The following is a 15,672-nucleotide window of genomic DNA, read 5'->3' on the forward strand; positions in this document are numbered from 1 at the left end:
GAGACCAGCGTTTCTCAAATTGGGGGGCCTGACCCAAAAGGGAGTTGTGGGGGGGGAGAGTTGCAAGGTTATTTTAGGGGGGTCTCAGTATTGCCACCCTTACTTCTCCACTGCCTTCAGAGTTAAGTAGCTGGAGAATGGCAACTGTTGGCCGGGCACCTGGCTCTGGAGACGGCACCGTGCCATCAGCAGCACAGAAGTAAGGGTGGCAATATCATACCATGCCACCCTTACTGCTTTGCTGCTGCCTTCAGAGCTGGGTGGCCAGAGAGTGGCGGCTGCTGACTGAGGTCCCAACTCTGCAGGCAGCAGTGCAGAAGTGGCAACACTATACTATGCCATCCTTACTTCTGTGCTGCTGATGGCGGTGGCTCTGTCTTCTGCCACTCTCCAGCTGCCCAGCTCTGAAGTCAGTGCCGCTGCCAGCAGCAGCGCAGAAGTAAGGGTAGCCAGGGCCAGCTCCAGACACCAGCAAACCAAGCACATTTTCAGGAGTGGCATTCCAGCCAGCCTTTTTTTTTTTTTTTGCGCACTCTTGGGGCTGCAAAAGCCTAGAGTGGGCCCTGTCAGCAGCAGCGCATCCTGCACAGGGGGCGCCCTGGGGCCGCTGCAGTTCACGTCGGGGAGCAGCGCACGCACCTTATGGCCGGGCGGGCTCAAAGTGCGGGACCCTGGGCTGGGGGCTGCCCCACGGGGCACAGGGAGCCGCCTGCAGGTGCCGCAGGGCGGCCGCCCCCTAGCACCACAGCCAGGGCTGGGCAAAGCAGCCCGAGCCACCCAGGTACTGTGGCAGGGCGGCCAGGAGCAGCAGCAGCAGGGCCATAATGGGGACCGGTGCCCGGGGCACTGCTGTGTGGGGCCCGCATCCTGCTCTTCGGGGCTACGCTTCCTCTGGGGCTGCCCTGCCCCTGCTCCTCAGCCCCCTGCCAGGGCAGTCCTCCGGCTCTGCCCTCCTGGATCCCGGCTGGTCCTGGAGGCGGGAGCCCCGGCTGGAGGGACCCTGAGCTGAGGTGCGGCCCAGGAGCCCCGCTACTTACCCCGACCCTGCCAGTGCCGGACCGGCTGGAGGCGAGGGGGGAGCGGGCAGAGTCAGCACTGGTGGGGGGAAGCCCAGGGTTGGGGCAGCAGGAGGTGTGGGTAGGGTGGGGGGGAGGGGAGAGCCCAGCGCTGGGGCAGCAGGAGGGTGCAGAGGGAGCCCAGGGCTGGGGTGGGGGGGGGCAGCCAAACATTTTTTTGCTTGGGGCAGCAAAAAAACTAGAGCTGGCCCTGAGGGTAGCAGTACCACAACCCCTTTACAATAACCTTGCAACCCTCCCCGCCCCACACAACTCCTTTTTGGGTCCGGACCCCTACAACACCATGAAATTTCAGACTTAAATAGCTGAAATCATGAAATTTATTATTTTTAAATCCTATGACCGTGAAATTGAACAAAATGGACCGTGAGTTTAGTAGGGCCCTAACAATAGTAAATCACAACTGGGGAAATTTATTCCTATCTAATCTCAGTGCTCAATGTATTTATAGAAATGACATACAGAGAAAGAAAATCTGGGTGTTTGCCATTGATTCTTAGAGATTTTGATAAGATAAATAGCAAACTTACCTTTCAGTTTTGGTAGTTAATCTCATTGATTAAATGAGACTCACTAATGTGAGTAATGCAAGCAGGATTTAGCCCTCAGTATATATGTGTGCTTTCTTAGTAGAGGAGATTTGCAAGAGTGTGATTTTCACCAAATTTAGAAGGCAAAGCTCTGGGAAGTAGGCTGTAGATGAGACATAAGGCCTGATTATGATCTCAGACCAGTGTAAAAACAGTCCTCTAAGTCAACGGAGTTAAACCAGGGAAAATGAGATCATGTCACACCCATTCGATCTATTAAAGTAAGATCTTGATTCAGCCCAAGGTTTCTCAATCACCAGTGAAGCACAGGGCACAGAACCCTGGTGGTGGAAAGTCTGCTTGAGGAACAGTTCCAGGAGCACAATGCACCTGCAGGCTCCCATTCTTCTAGGAGGCCCACATCCAGCCAGCATAGACTCAAAGATGAGTACCATTGATTGGGCCTGGGCAGGTGCAGGTCAGCCAGAGGATGCACTCATTCAGCACGTTCTCTTAGACAACCTCCAACGTGCAAGGTTCACGTGGGTCCTTCCTGGGGGAACCTCCAGGGACAGATCTAGTTCTCTCTGGTGGGAAGTACAATTTGACACACACCCAAACCTCCTACCCTTATTGGAGTAGGAGATAAGTGGAGCCCTTAGGGCCAGATTCTCTTATACCATTCATAAACCAGTGTGATCCCCCTTGACTTTACTGGAGTTATTTCTGATTAAAGCAGTGAACGTGACAGGAGAATCAGACCCATTGATTTTAATTTTGCACAGAACTGACGATATCAAGAGAGCAACCCAGTGCAGGGGGCTGGAAATGATGACTTCTTGAGGTCCCTTCCAGGCCTACATTTCGATACTTCTATGATTCTGCTGCTAGCGCTGGTCATTTGGGCAGTCAGCTGATCTTTCAAGATGATCTAATGTTATTACAAAAGTTTCTGATCATATATAAAAGAAGTAAATGTAAACTTATCTATTTACCATGATCATTGCAAACATACTGGACCTGATTCTGATCTCACTTGCACCAGTTTTGTACATAAGCAGCTTCACTGGGCCACAACTGGTCTCAGTTACCTTATGTAAATCCAGAATAATTCCATTGAACTCCATAGGTCTATTACAAATTTACATGGGCTAACTGAGAGCACATCTAGACCATCTGCTTCACTGAAATAACACCTGATTTATAGCAGTGTGAGATTAGAATCATGTATGTGTTGAAGCTGCCTGTATACATACTGTATGCAACTACATATCCAGTATATAGTTATAGCGGAGTATAATATGAGGCTAGAGAGCCTGAATGTGGGGTGTAGAATGAAAAATGAAGCTTTATTTTCATGCTCACACCTGAAATGTAAATGCATAACAGCTGTTTAGGTATCTATCTCACATTCATCACGGTGTAAAATATGTAACACATCATAATGGACTCTATGGAAAGCCTGTATTATACAAGTGATTGTAGAGAGCTCTCCATTAATAAATTAATTTAATTTAAAACAGAGGCCCTGGATCTTCCCTTCATAATAATTTTCCTGTCAGTGGGGCCCAAATCTCACATTGAGGAATCACGCTGAAGAGCTTGGTGGGAGAAATGTGCCCTCTGGCAGTTGGATGTACTACATCCAGAAATCTTTTAAATCCTAAGAGCTTTCAAAGTATGGGAGCCCTGAGGGCAACAGGATGTAAAACCTTAGTCTGTTTATTATTATTTTTGGTTCATACTAGACCTGGCATTTCATTTCCCCACTTCAGTCCAACTGAAGACAGTATCAGTGTATTTGTTTTTACCATAGCCCATTTTGGGTTCTGTACTGAACTGATTAGAGTGTGTTGGAATATTGAAATGTGATCTGGTAGCTAGAGTAAGGATTTCTAGTTCTTCTCTGACTCACTGTGCCACCCTATGGGAGTCACTGAACGTCTCTGAAGCAGTGTACCCATCTGTACAAGGCATGAGGGAGTAGTTCATGAACAGGATAAAGCGTGCTATAGAAATGCAATTTTTAAATCTTTATGCAACTGTGGGGTGTTAACTTTCATACTCTTTTTGCTTTTTCAATACTTTCCCTTCTTTTTGCCTCCCAAGGGAATGAAATGTTGAGGTTATTCTTCCAGGGCTGGATAAGATCACTCGTTTAATGTGCTGCTGAGAGCAAATTACACAGGATTTTCCAGTGATGGGAACAGCATGTTCACATATGACAAAGGCTGGTACAGAAGAGCTGAGGTTCCAGTGCTCTAAAAAGAGGCAAAGAAAGCTGGTGTTTAGAGATGAAGCTCTGGGTTCAGGGTCTTTGGCAGGAACACCCAGTGCACTTAATGAAGCAAACTAACCAGACCAAAAGTTACCAAAAATCAGGTTTCACAGTGATGGACACAGTGTAAGACCCTTAAGAGAAGAGAAGACAAACCTTACATTAAAAAATGTGTTTGCTGAAAAGTGAGGAGTCTTTTAATAAGGGACACAGCACTGAGCTTCATCCAAAGCTCACGGAAGACAATTGGAGTCTTTCCACTGACTTCAATGGGCTTTGGATCTGGCACACTATCTGCAGGGAGGAAATGCAGAGTAACTTCTTTCCACGCAATTGTGCTCCCAGCAATCCAAAAGGCCTATCCCTGGTATTTGATTACCAGATGCTCAGGTTTTTACTAATCCGTTAGCTATTACAGCTGCATTCCATGGTTTTTATAAGAAGTGCTACAGCTGTGAATCCATAAAGTGACTCCTGAAGCGATGACTGACTTTGGAGATTACCAGTCCCATCTCCTTCAGAACAGGATGGAACTTCCCCAGAGGCCTCATATCACTGGAGGAAATCCAGGATAACCTCATACTGTTTAATCCTAGCAAGGCTTTGGGAGAGGGGAGAAGAGCAAACAGCTTTCCCGCTGAACTCTGAATTCTTACCCCTCAGGTGTTCCCTGTTCTCCAGAAGGTTTCAGCAACGTGCTGCCAATAGTTTAACAAGAGGCTTGGACAAAAATGTTCTACCTTAGGCTGTGATAAACCGTATGTCCTAGTGGTGCAACATGTGCTTGGCCAGAGAGGTGGGAGAGACAGGGGAATATTATACACATACACGCGCACACAGACACATGCACGCAAACAAAAACACTATCTCATGCTATAAACAAAGAAGGAAGCAGCAGCACTTACCAAACAAAGTTATACTAAGGAAATAGTTATACTTTGTCCTTAAAAGCCTACCCAGGTAGGTGAGGTAATGTCTTTTATTGGACCAACTTCTGTTGGTGAGAGAGACAGACTTTTGAACAGAAGTTGGTCCAGTAAAAGATATTACCTCACCCAACTTGTCTCTCTAATATCCTGCTACCAACTCTGCTATATTCAATATACTGCAACACTGCTTATTCAATATATTGGTAGTGTAGTGGAGAGTTACATTTCAATAGGAAGGAAATTAATATCCTTTAGAAAATTCCTGCCGTATGATTCAATTCAGTGTATCCCAAAGGCAACAAATTTGATCACTTTGGTAGTGTTTTTATGAGCCCCAGAAATAAAATTCATCCCAGGTAAGGATGAGTTAACAAAGGGGATGACTCCATCACAGACAAGACAATCACCTCAACTATTCCTTCATTTTGGTAGTGGAATTTTAACAAGGGATTTCTGGGAGTCCCCTCCAGCTCTTGCTGGATGGTATTTGAGAAACTGAATCCAATTGTACTTTCTCTGTTTATATGAATGATGATCTCTTCTCCCTAAGAGCAAAGAAAGGTCAAAATAGACAATGTGTTTCCAGTCACACACCTGTCTTATTTAATACAAAGTGGAAATTCCTACTGAGGTGTTGGTCAAGTGCCTAGTAAATCTGACTCCACACCTTGTGCATCCATCTCATTTTTATTACAGACTAGCCTACAGCCAGCATAGGGCCAGGCTGTACTTGGCCTTCGCCAAGATGGGCAAGGTATAGGAGGGTGGAAAGATTATTCACTTCTACGTCCCCCCCTCCTTCCACCACACATACACAATGCAGAGGCCAACTACAATTGCCATTTCTTCACTCTCCTGAGCACAGAGGCTACTAGTTCAAGCCACACCAAAAGAAGAAGAGAAGAGATGAAGTGATGGACAGGCTGTCAAAAAAATTAATTGCCACACATCTTCAATTGCTCTGCTTGTGAAATAAGGCACTACTTCGAATCATGAGTCCCACACCCATAACAAACATGTAAAGTATCCACAGAAACCATCAGCTACACCTGTTTGTTTTCAATGGTCTGATTTATATTTAAAATACCTCTATTAGGTGTGTTATGTTCTTTCTACAATGTCCAACTTATTCATGAGGAAAAAGATTTATTTTTACAAGAGTAGCATCTGGGTTGGGTTTAGTAAGGGAGCTTGTGAAAACCAAATGTTGGCATGGTATTCCATACCTTTAGCACAAAAATAAGACCTACAGCAGTTTATGCTGATTTATTCTTTGATAAGATACTAGTTAACATCCCTTGCTTCATTTTCATACTAAGGAAAAGAATTGCCAAGTTTAATTATCCAGCCTTTAAAAATTGTGCTCCCTCTGACTGGGAGGGGAAAAGGGATGGTATGCTCTGGAGGTTAGACAGGGTGAGATCATAGACGTAAATTCCAGAAAAGTAACTGGATGCCAAACTAAGAAGTTCAAATAAAAATAGGAAGAGACAAAACTAAACAATGTAAAACCAAGATTTTCCAAAATGGGTGCTTACAACATGGTCTGATTTTAAAAGATGCAGAGCTTCCAGCAACTCCAGTTGACCTCAGTAGTTGCTGCTCGGTATTTGAAAAAAATCAGGCCATTTATTTAGGGCTAGATCCTCTTACCCCTACTCACACTAAGTGAAATCCTGGACCCATCAGTGTCAACAGCAAAAGTCATTGATGTAAATTGTGGCAAGTTTCACCCACTAATACCTTACTGCACAAGTTGTCCCACTGAAGTCAGCTGCCCATGAAGTAAGGAGCTATTCAGTTTGAGTATGGTTATTAGAATATAGACTTTTGATAATGGGCCAAATTCATAACTCCATGTAAGTCAATGGTGTTAGCTCAGAGATGTAGTTATCAGTGGTTCACAGTCAAGCTGGAAGGGAATATCAAGTAGGGTCTTGCAGGGTCAGTTCTAGGTCCAGTTCTGTTTAATATCTTCATCAATGGATTTAGATAATGGCATAGAGAGAACACTTATAACGTTTGTGGATGATACCAAGCTGGGAGGGGTTGCAAATGCTTTGGAAGATAGGATTAAAATTCAAAATGATCTGGACAAACTGGAGAAATGGTCTGAAGTAAATAGGATGAAATTCAATAAGGACAAATGCAAAGTATTCCACTTCGGAAGGAACAATCAGTTGCATATATACAAAATGGAAATGACTGCCTAGGAAGCAGTACTGCAGAAAGGGATCTGGGGGTCAGAGTGAATCACAAGCTAAATATGAATCACCAGCGTAACACTGTTGCAAAAAAAGCTAACATCATTCTGGGATATATTAGCAGGAGTGTTGTAAGGAAGACAAGAAGTAATTCTTCTTCTCTACTCCATGCTAATTAGGCCTCAACTGGAGTATAGTGTCCTGTTCTGGGCACCACATTTTGGGAAAGATGAGAACAAACAGGATAGAGTGCTGAGAAGAGCAACAAAAATGATTAAAGGTCTGGAAAACATGATCTAGGAGGGAAGATTGAAACAATTGGGTTTGTTTAGTCTGGAGAAGAAAAGACTGATGGGGGACATGATAACAGTTTTCAAGTACATAAAAAGTTGTTACAAGGAGGAGGGGAAAAAAATGTTCTTGTTAACTTCTGAGAATAGGACAAGAAGCAATGGGTTTAAATTGCAACAAGGGAGGTTTAGGTTGGACATTAGGGAAAAATGTCTTAAAGGTCAGGGCAGTTAAGCACTGGAATAAATTGCCTAGGGAGGATGTGGAATCTCTGTCACTGGAGATTTTTAAGAGCAGGTTAGACAAACACCTGTCAGGGATGGTCTAGATCAGTGGTGGGCAAACTGTGGCCCATCCGGGTAATCTTCTGGCCGCTGCTTCCTGTAGCTCTCATTGGCCTGCAGACGGTCAATGTAAACAAACTGTCTCGCAGCCTGCCAGCGGATTACCCTGATGGGCCGCGTGCAGCCTGTGGGCCACAGTTTGCCCACCACTGGTCTAGATAATAGTTAGTCCTGCCTTGAGTGCAGGGGACTGGACTAGATGACCTCTCAAGGTCCTTTCCAGTCCTATGATTCTAAGTAGAGATCAAGGTGAGGCAGGGTTTAGGGAAGCACAGCTCCCTCTCCTCTGTGAAAATATCAGAGATAGATAGATAGATAAGGAGGCTGAGGATAATTAAACATTATTTCATACAGAAGGGAGCTGATGCCACACTTTAGTTTCCCAGAGAGTTTTGTATAGCCTCTGTGACAAAGTTCCTCCTCTATCTTGGTGGGTCCTGCGCTTATTGGGGGATTTTCTTGCATTCAGAGATTCACCATGTGGGTTATGGAACAGCCCAGAGACCTTCCCTCTGGAAGAACCCACAGTCCAGGTCAATTGGGAGGTTTGGGGGGAGCCCAGCCCGCCCTCTACTCCGGGTTCCAGCCCAGGGCCCTGTGGACAGCAGCTGTCTATAGTGCCTCCTGTAACAGCTGCATGACAGCTACAACTCCCTGGGCTACTTCCCCATGGCCTCCTCCAAACACCTTCCTTATTCTCCACTTCTTACTTCTCCAGGACCTTCCTCCTGGTGTCTGATAACACTTGTGCTCTTCAGTCCACCAGCACCACACCCTCTCAGCTCCTTACACCTCTTGCTCCCAGCTCCTCACACTCTCACCACAAACTGAGGTGAGCTCCTTTTAAAACCCAGGTGCCCTGATTAGCCTGCCTTAATTGATTCTAGCAGCTTCTTCTTAATTGGCTCCAGGTATCCTAATTAGCCTGCCTGCCTTAACCAGTTCTAGCAGGTTCCTGATTACTCTAGTGCAGCCCCTGCTCTGGTCACTCAGGGAACAGAAAACTACACATCCAGTGACCAGTATATTTGCCCTCTACCAGACTCCTGTACCCCACTGGTCTGGGTCTGTCACACCTCCCAAAGAGAATGTACTTGTACTGTTTGAGTACTTTGGAGTTCACTCAGTCAACAGCTACAGAAGATTAAGGATGTGAACTGGATATAAGACACAGAAAGGGAACTTGCAGCAGGAGGTAGTTTCATCCCAAAGAGCTGCTCTCTCATTGCTTTGTAGCTCTAGTCATGTTACTGGCATGAGAATCATGTTTATACTGTAAATCCTCATATTATAGTTTAGCTCTGTGTTCCTTTTTAACTTTCAGCTTTCAAATTGCTTCACTGCAGAGGGGATTATGTCATATTTTACCAACCGTGACTGTAAAAGCTAATGGCTGGGAATGTGCTTGTTTTAACTGTTTCTGTTTAGTGCAAGGAAGTAGATATTACAGCCTTGGATATGCTTCTCCAGGGTTCCTCACCTTTAAAAGGTAAACACTGTTTATTTTCTGATGGTTTTAGGTTTTGTTCAGAAGACAAAGAGTTCTTCTGTAAAGACTTGAACTCTTGGACCTTTATGTAGAATTGAAGCTTGATTCAATTTTACAGCAAAGTACTCCATTAATTTCAGTGGAGTTACTCCTGATTTACACTAGTGTTAGTGAGTGGAAAATCAGGGTACATCTACATGGCAATTAAACACCAGTGGCTGGCCCAGGTCAGCTGACTTTGGCTCATGGAGCTCAAGCTCCAGCACGAGCCCAATCGTCTACACATCAATTTTACAGTCCCACAGCCCAAGCCATGTTGTCCCAAGTCACTTGATCCGGGCCAGCCATAACCATGTTGCAGGTCTTTTATTCCAGTGTAGCCATACCCTCAGGCCCATGGCCTGTTGCTGCATCACACTGCTTACTGAGTGACTGTAGGGCATTGCTTATTCTCAAACTTTGATTAATCTTTTGTGTGTCTATTTGTTATTATTATTTACATGACTCCATATACATGCAGGACATGTCACAGAACAAATAAATAAAGATAGCTTCTCTGCACAAAGGAGCTGACAATCTTAGCCCCACTGAAGTTATAAAACTAAATGTAAAACATTCCTATTTCCATTGAGCAAGCAGACAAAACTCTATGAGACAACCTAATTTAAAAAGAATAGCATGGTGGGTTAACTTAATCTTGCTCTTAGATCTTCACTGCAGCCCACTCATTGAAGGACACAAGCTCTGAGGGACATAATTTATTCTTTCCCTGCTATTAGCTCAGCCATCCATACCAACTGAAAGGCTCTGGATCAGACTAAAAATGTCTTAATTAGATGAGGGGATGAAGGTCTCTACTCTGTTCTCATGTGATGCTGAGGGTCATCCATACTTGGAAAATATTGTTTCTTTTCTCCTCCCATCCTGAGCTGTCACTTCTCTCTCTGTAGAGTGATACTGTCAAAATGTTGCCAAATTCAATCCCATTTAATGTAACTCCATTTAAGTCTCCATTGGTGTAATATAATTGACATAAATAGGGTGGCTAGAGCAGCATCACCATCACCTGATTGGAGGAGACAAGGTGTCCCAGCTAAGAGTTACCTATCCACCCCATTTTCTTCTGCAAAAATATCTGTCCCTTGACTGGCTCCTCCATTACTGCAGGCCAAGGCAAGGGGTGAAGGAAATGACCCAACAACAACAACTCCCTTTTCCCTACAGGGTAGAAAAGTCAGATTAATAATACTTAATAAATTTGGCATAAAATCTATCTTTTAGAATGTCTTTAAATTTGAAGAATGCAAGAAAATGCACCAGGTATTTCATAATTTTCTGGGGAAGAACACCTGGACCGCCCATTTTTATTTCAACACAGGTTTTCCATCCTGGTCAAGTCTAAATTATAATGTTTATAAACAGGTGGGGGCAAGAAGCTGCGTGGACACACACTTTTCGTTGATGGACTTTGGGCTGCCTGGGCACAAAGAACTTTTTTCAAAAACATTTCTGCTCCTGTCCTCAGTCTCTTTCTCTTGACACATCCCATCAACACATAACATCAAGGCCTGTCACAATGGCCACCTAATATAAAATTTCTGAAGTAAATTGTCACCCATTATGATCTGCAATGAGACAAGCAAACAGAAAACAAGTATAATTTAAGGACAGCAAACAGACTGATAAATATGGCACTTAAAAGGTTTATAGTTGAACAGCCATTGATTTGGGAAACATACACATTAGGGTTAAGCTGTTGAAAAGAAAAGCCAAGAGGGGAGGTGAAATGGAAAGTTCAAGCTGCAGGATGAGTGATCAGTAGATGGCCAATGTGCTAGACATTGCAGGACAGGTGTGAGATGGGTGCTGTTTAATTGCCAGTATGGAAAAGACCTGAGATGTGAAGGGATCCTGCTGCAGACTAAGCTATACATAGACTGTACATATAGATACACAAACATAATAAACATATACACATAAGTAATGTGGATGTGTCAAGTAGGGCTATATGGACTCTAACAGGTTACCTAGTTCTAAATACCCTCTCCTTCCTTCCCCCCCCCCCCCCCGTTGCTTTTCTTTTGATTTTTTTTTTATTTCAGGCTTATTTTGTGATATTTCTGCCCCTCTCTGCATCAGCCTCATGTCATTTTGCCAGCAGCTCCTGGGCTTGGGCAGGAGCAGGAGCCTGGGCTGCTTTATCATCATCTAGAGGAAGGAGATGATGGGTAAAGGGAAGAGCCAGGAGCCCCAATCCCTCAGGCAGTAGTAATAGTGACCTGAGTCCTTTCCCACCAGGCAGAGGTGGATTTACCATGAAACAAACAGTGCTGTGGCAGCGGGCCCCCAAAGTGCAGGACAAATCTCATCTGACAACCTGCCCCCTGAGTCCCAGTTGGCGGCGCAGCAGAGTTCAGGCAGGCAGGCTGCCTGTGTTTCGTGGCCGGAAGCAGCTGGCTGCTGGCACGTCTCTGGAGGAGGAGGAGGATAAAGAAAAAAAGAATGAACAATGGGAGGGAGATAAGAGAGAATGTTCTTTTTCTTGGCTGGGTCCCAAGGGGGGGGGGCAAAAATGAAGCTGTGCACAGGGCCACACTAACTCTAAATCTGCCACTGCCACCAAGTAGCAGGGGCAGAAGTAGGCACAGCCCCAGCTGATAGGAGCTGTCATAGTTTCAGAAATAACTGCATCTTTGACCCCGACCGCAGTCTTCCTTGATAACACCCACTTAAAGTTTCCAGAACCCAGGCCTCTCTCAGTGACAGACACCCACATCTCTCCCCGTCCAGACTGGGGGTTTAGGCTTGCAGTCCCTCTACACCTCACTGTGATTTCCCTAGCAGGTCTGACCAGGGCCCAACTGCTGTGGGGAATCTTTCACCAGGGGCTATAACAGTGTATACCAATTACCAACCAGCCTTCACAAAGCAAAATACATTTATTCAGATGCAAAAGCATTACAGAGAAAATATATTAAAATAATAACAGAACCTACACATGCCAATAAGCTTACCAAAGATCATGCCCATCTCCAACACAGGGCTCTGGTAGATGCCAACTTTTCAAACCCCTCCACTGGGTTTCCTCTCCTGGTTACCAGTTGAGTTCACATCAGTTTTCAGATCAAGAACCCGAACCACCTTGGGATAGTGAAGCCATTTCTTTATGCTGGAGGGGCCTTTGAGCTGTGACCCCCATCACAGGTTATCACTTGTCAGTGGCCCTCTCCCGGGGGAAGTTTTCAAAGGCTGGGCTTCTACACAACTGGTGCTGGGGACTTTACATTAATCACTCCCTAGTAATTCCAGCTTCCTTAGGAAAACCACCCACAGCCAGGCAGGAACACATCAATACACATCCCCAACATGAGCCCTGTGATGGGGTGGATTAGGCCCAGAAGCTCCCTGCTGGAGGCCTCAGGGCCTTGCCACACCCAATCTCAGGAAAGGAGCAGTAAAGGAGTCCTCCAAGCAGGCTAGAGTGATTGCAGGCAAACAGCCAATCAAAGAGGCTGCAGGGAGCAGCCACTCAGGGCCCAGGAGGGCCATATAAAAAGGAGACAGTCACTCCTTTGCTAGAGCTGGAGGAGTGTAGATGATGTGCTTGACTGGCTAAGGGGAATGGTAGCACTATAGATAGCTCAATGCTGGCAGGGACAGGTGGACTGAGGAAGAGCTTCTGGCTGGCTGCTGGGCCTGAACTTAAAAGATCCATGAGCTAAGGATGAAGCATTGGTAAAGGCTGGGGCCATAGGGAAGTGGCCCAGGGAATTGAAGACAGTTTTGTTAAAGGGACATGGTGGTGCATGGCTGTTGTTCTTTGGGTGCCTGGGTTGGGACATGTAGTAGTGGGTGGGCCTTGGTCCTCCTGACTCCACTGAGGGAAGTGGTCTACTCTTGGGCAATGATAAACCCCTGGAAGGGGAAACTGAACTGTTAAGAGGCCAAGTGGAGAGCTGGGGTTAGACGTGACCAAGAAGGTGAAACCATCACCTCCAGGGAAGAAGTCCTGGGGATATGGCTTGATGCCAGGGCTGTTTATGGTGCAGACACACCTGTGTAGAAGGGTGCTTCTCAGAGGTGGGTGCCATGCTGTTACAAGCTGCAAAAATGTGTGAAGGACAGAACTAAGAGTCCCAGTACGCCTGGCAGCAGTGGCTGAAGCAGGTAGCACCCCCACAGGTAGGAGCAGTGGCCCCTTGCAGCCTCCAGCTAAGGGGTTCTGGGTGACCCACTGCCCACGCTGCTGGCTCCTGTGCCAACCCCACTTCACCTGGTGTTTTGCAACATGGTTGGGAACTAATGAGCTGCCTCTGCCTGGGCTGTGCTCAGAGCCATGTCCCTGCTGCAGGGGCAGCTGCCTGGATGGGGACATGTACCTGCTGCACCTGTCCCAGGGGCCTATGCTGGGCTTCTGGGACAGGTGCTGCTACTCCTGGGTGACGTCTCCTCCTGCCCTGATGCTGCTGGGCCTGGCTGGGCTCCCTCTCTCTGGTTGGTGTCTCTCTCTCTCTCTCACTGGGGAGCCCAGGTGGGGAGCAGAGGTCACTCCTGCTTGGCCCAGTGTGCCCATGTGAGCCAAGCTGGGGCCGGCACTGAGCGAGCCTGCCTGCAGCAGGATGCCAGAATCCCAGCTGTTCTGAAGCACCCAGGAGGCTCTGCTTATGGGAGGGAGCAGTGGGCAGTGCTGGGTTGATCAGGGCAGCCGGTGTCTTGGTGGAGGAGGTAGCAGAGGCCTGGCCTTGCCTGTTTTGGGACTTCTGCTGCTGGGCTCCTGGAGGGCTTTGCCTGCCTGCCCCATGCACTCCACATGCAACATCACACAGATTTGGTGCAGTGAGCCAGTGCAGGGCTCCTTCCTCGTCCTGGAGAAGAGTGTAAGGAAAATCACCAACATGTGTACCACAAGGGTGAGCACTGGCTGCTCCTGTGAGGAGAGACCCAAGCTAGTGGGAGGTGAACCTCCTGGGCACCAAGGAGGAGAAACTCAGCAAACATAGAGGGGTCTGTCAGTCCAGACAGCTGCCCGGTTGTGCCACAGAGTGTCTGAACATTTATTATGCAATGGATTCCTCACTGGTTGATTTTGATCTTGTTTCTTAACTAATGCCCTAGTCTGTCCATTTGGCTCTGGACATTCCCTGTCCAGGCTGAGAAGGAAAAGCCCAGTTCCTTGCTGTACTCAGGCCTCAGTAAGCCTCTGTTCAACCACTGTTAGCTTCTCATAGGTACCCCCTGTGATAAACCGTGGGACCACAGGATACAATGCAAAACCATGTTGCTGTCATTTAATAAAGTTGTACAGTGCACAGCCCCCAAGATTTCATTCAGAAGCTACTGTAGTACAAGTGAGAGAAAGTCCCTGCCCTCAAAAATTTACAAGTGTGAGATAAAACAGACAAAGGGTGGGAGGGAACCAGTGTGATGAAGGGATTTACCCACTGTCACACACCAAATCTATGATAGAGTCTTCTGACTCACAGTCCAATGCCATATCCACTAGACCATACTGGCTCCACACAATGCTAAATTAATGTGTCATGCCCATTTTGCTGCCTTTCTTGGCCTCTGCCCACTAACCCACACTTGGGACGTTTGCCTCCCCTCCCAATCCTCTAGATGCCTCACTGTACATTCATTACTTGAGATGGGTGTTTTCCGTAGCATTGTCCTCCCACCCCCTCCCCGAAACCTGCAAAGATTTTCCTCCGTGAGCATTATCAACCCTGTTATCTGACACACTTACAATGATCCCATCCCACTAAGGATCACCTAAAGAGGACTGGGGGAATTGTGTGCTCCAAAAATTGGAGAGAGGGAAGGAGACTAAAGAGTAGGGCAGTGGTACTGAACCCCTACAAGATCCCTAGGATTCTCTTATGGAACTTGGGACATCTGTAGTGCTAGAGGGCCATGTCCCCTCCCCCCCCAGCTCCAGAGTTTCCAGGCCTTTGTACAATATATTCACATATACAGCATGATCTAGCCCATTGCACAATAATAATCCTAACTTCATAATTCTGTATTTCCACAGAACCGTGGTGGATTCAGTTCAGTTTCTCATCTGATGTTTCTGAAATCATCAGTAACTCTGAGCACAAGTTTATCTTGTCTCCTAGGTCAGCTTACTCTGTCTCTTACCTAGTTACTTGCCTTCCCTCCTGAAACAAACTTAAAGATGAGCAGGCTCCCCTGAAAACAAATTGGAAAAAATGGTGTGTATAGTTCCACCCTCAAAGTGTATGTTAAGTATGTGGACAGGGACAACCTGTTAATTTTGTTTAGCATTCTGGTTCATTTCCTGCCCACTCTGCAACATCTGAACATCGAGGCTCCGCTATAAAAGGATACTCATAAAAATGAAACACCCTAATTTCTTCCATTACCTCTTGGCTACATTTCACATCCCCCAGAAGAGATTAATGCTTCCCAGTTTCAGGGACACTGTACCATATTGTCGTCTCCTCTTCCTGGTATTAAGTATTATTTTGCCACAAAAATTTCCCTTCCTGTATTTTCTGAAGGACATGT

Source organism: Chrysemys picta, chromosome 6 (genome assembly GCF_011386835.1).
Source record: "Chrysemys picta bellii isolate R12L10 chromosome 6, ASM1138683v2, whole genome shotgun sequence".
Lineage (NCBI taxonomy): Eukaryota > Metazoa > Chordata > Testudines > Emydidae > Chrysemys > Chrysemys picta.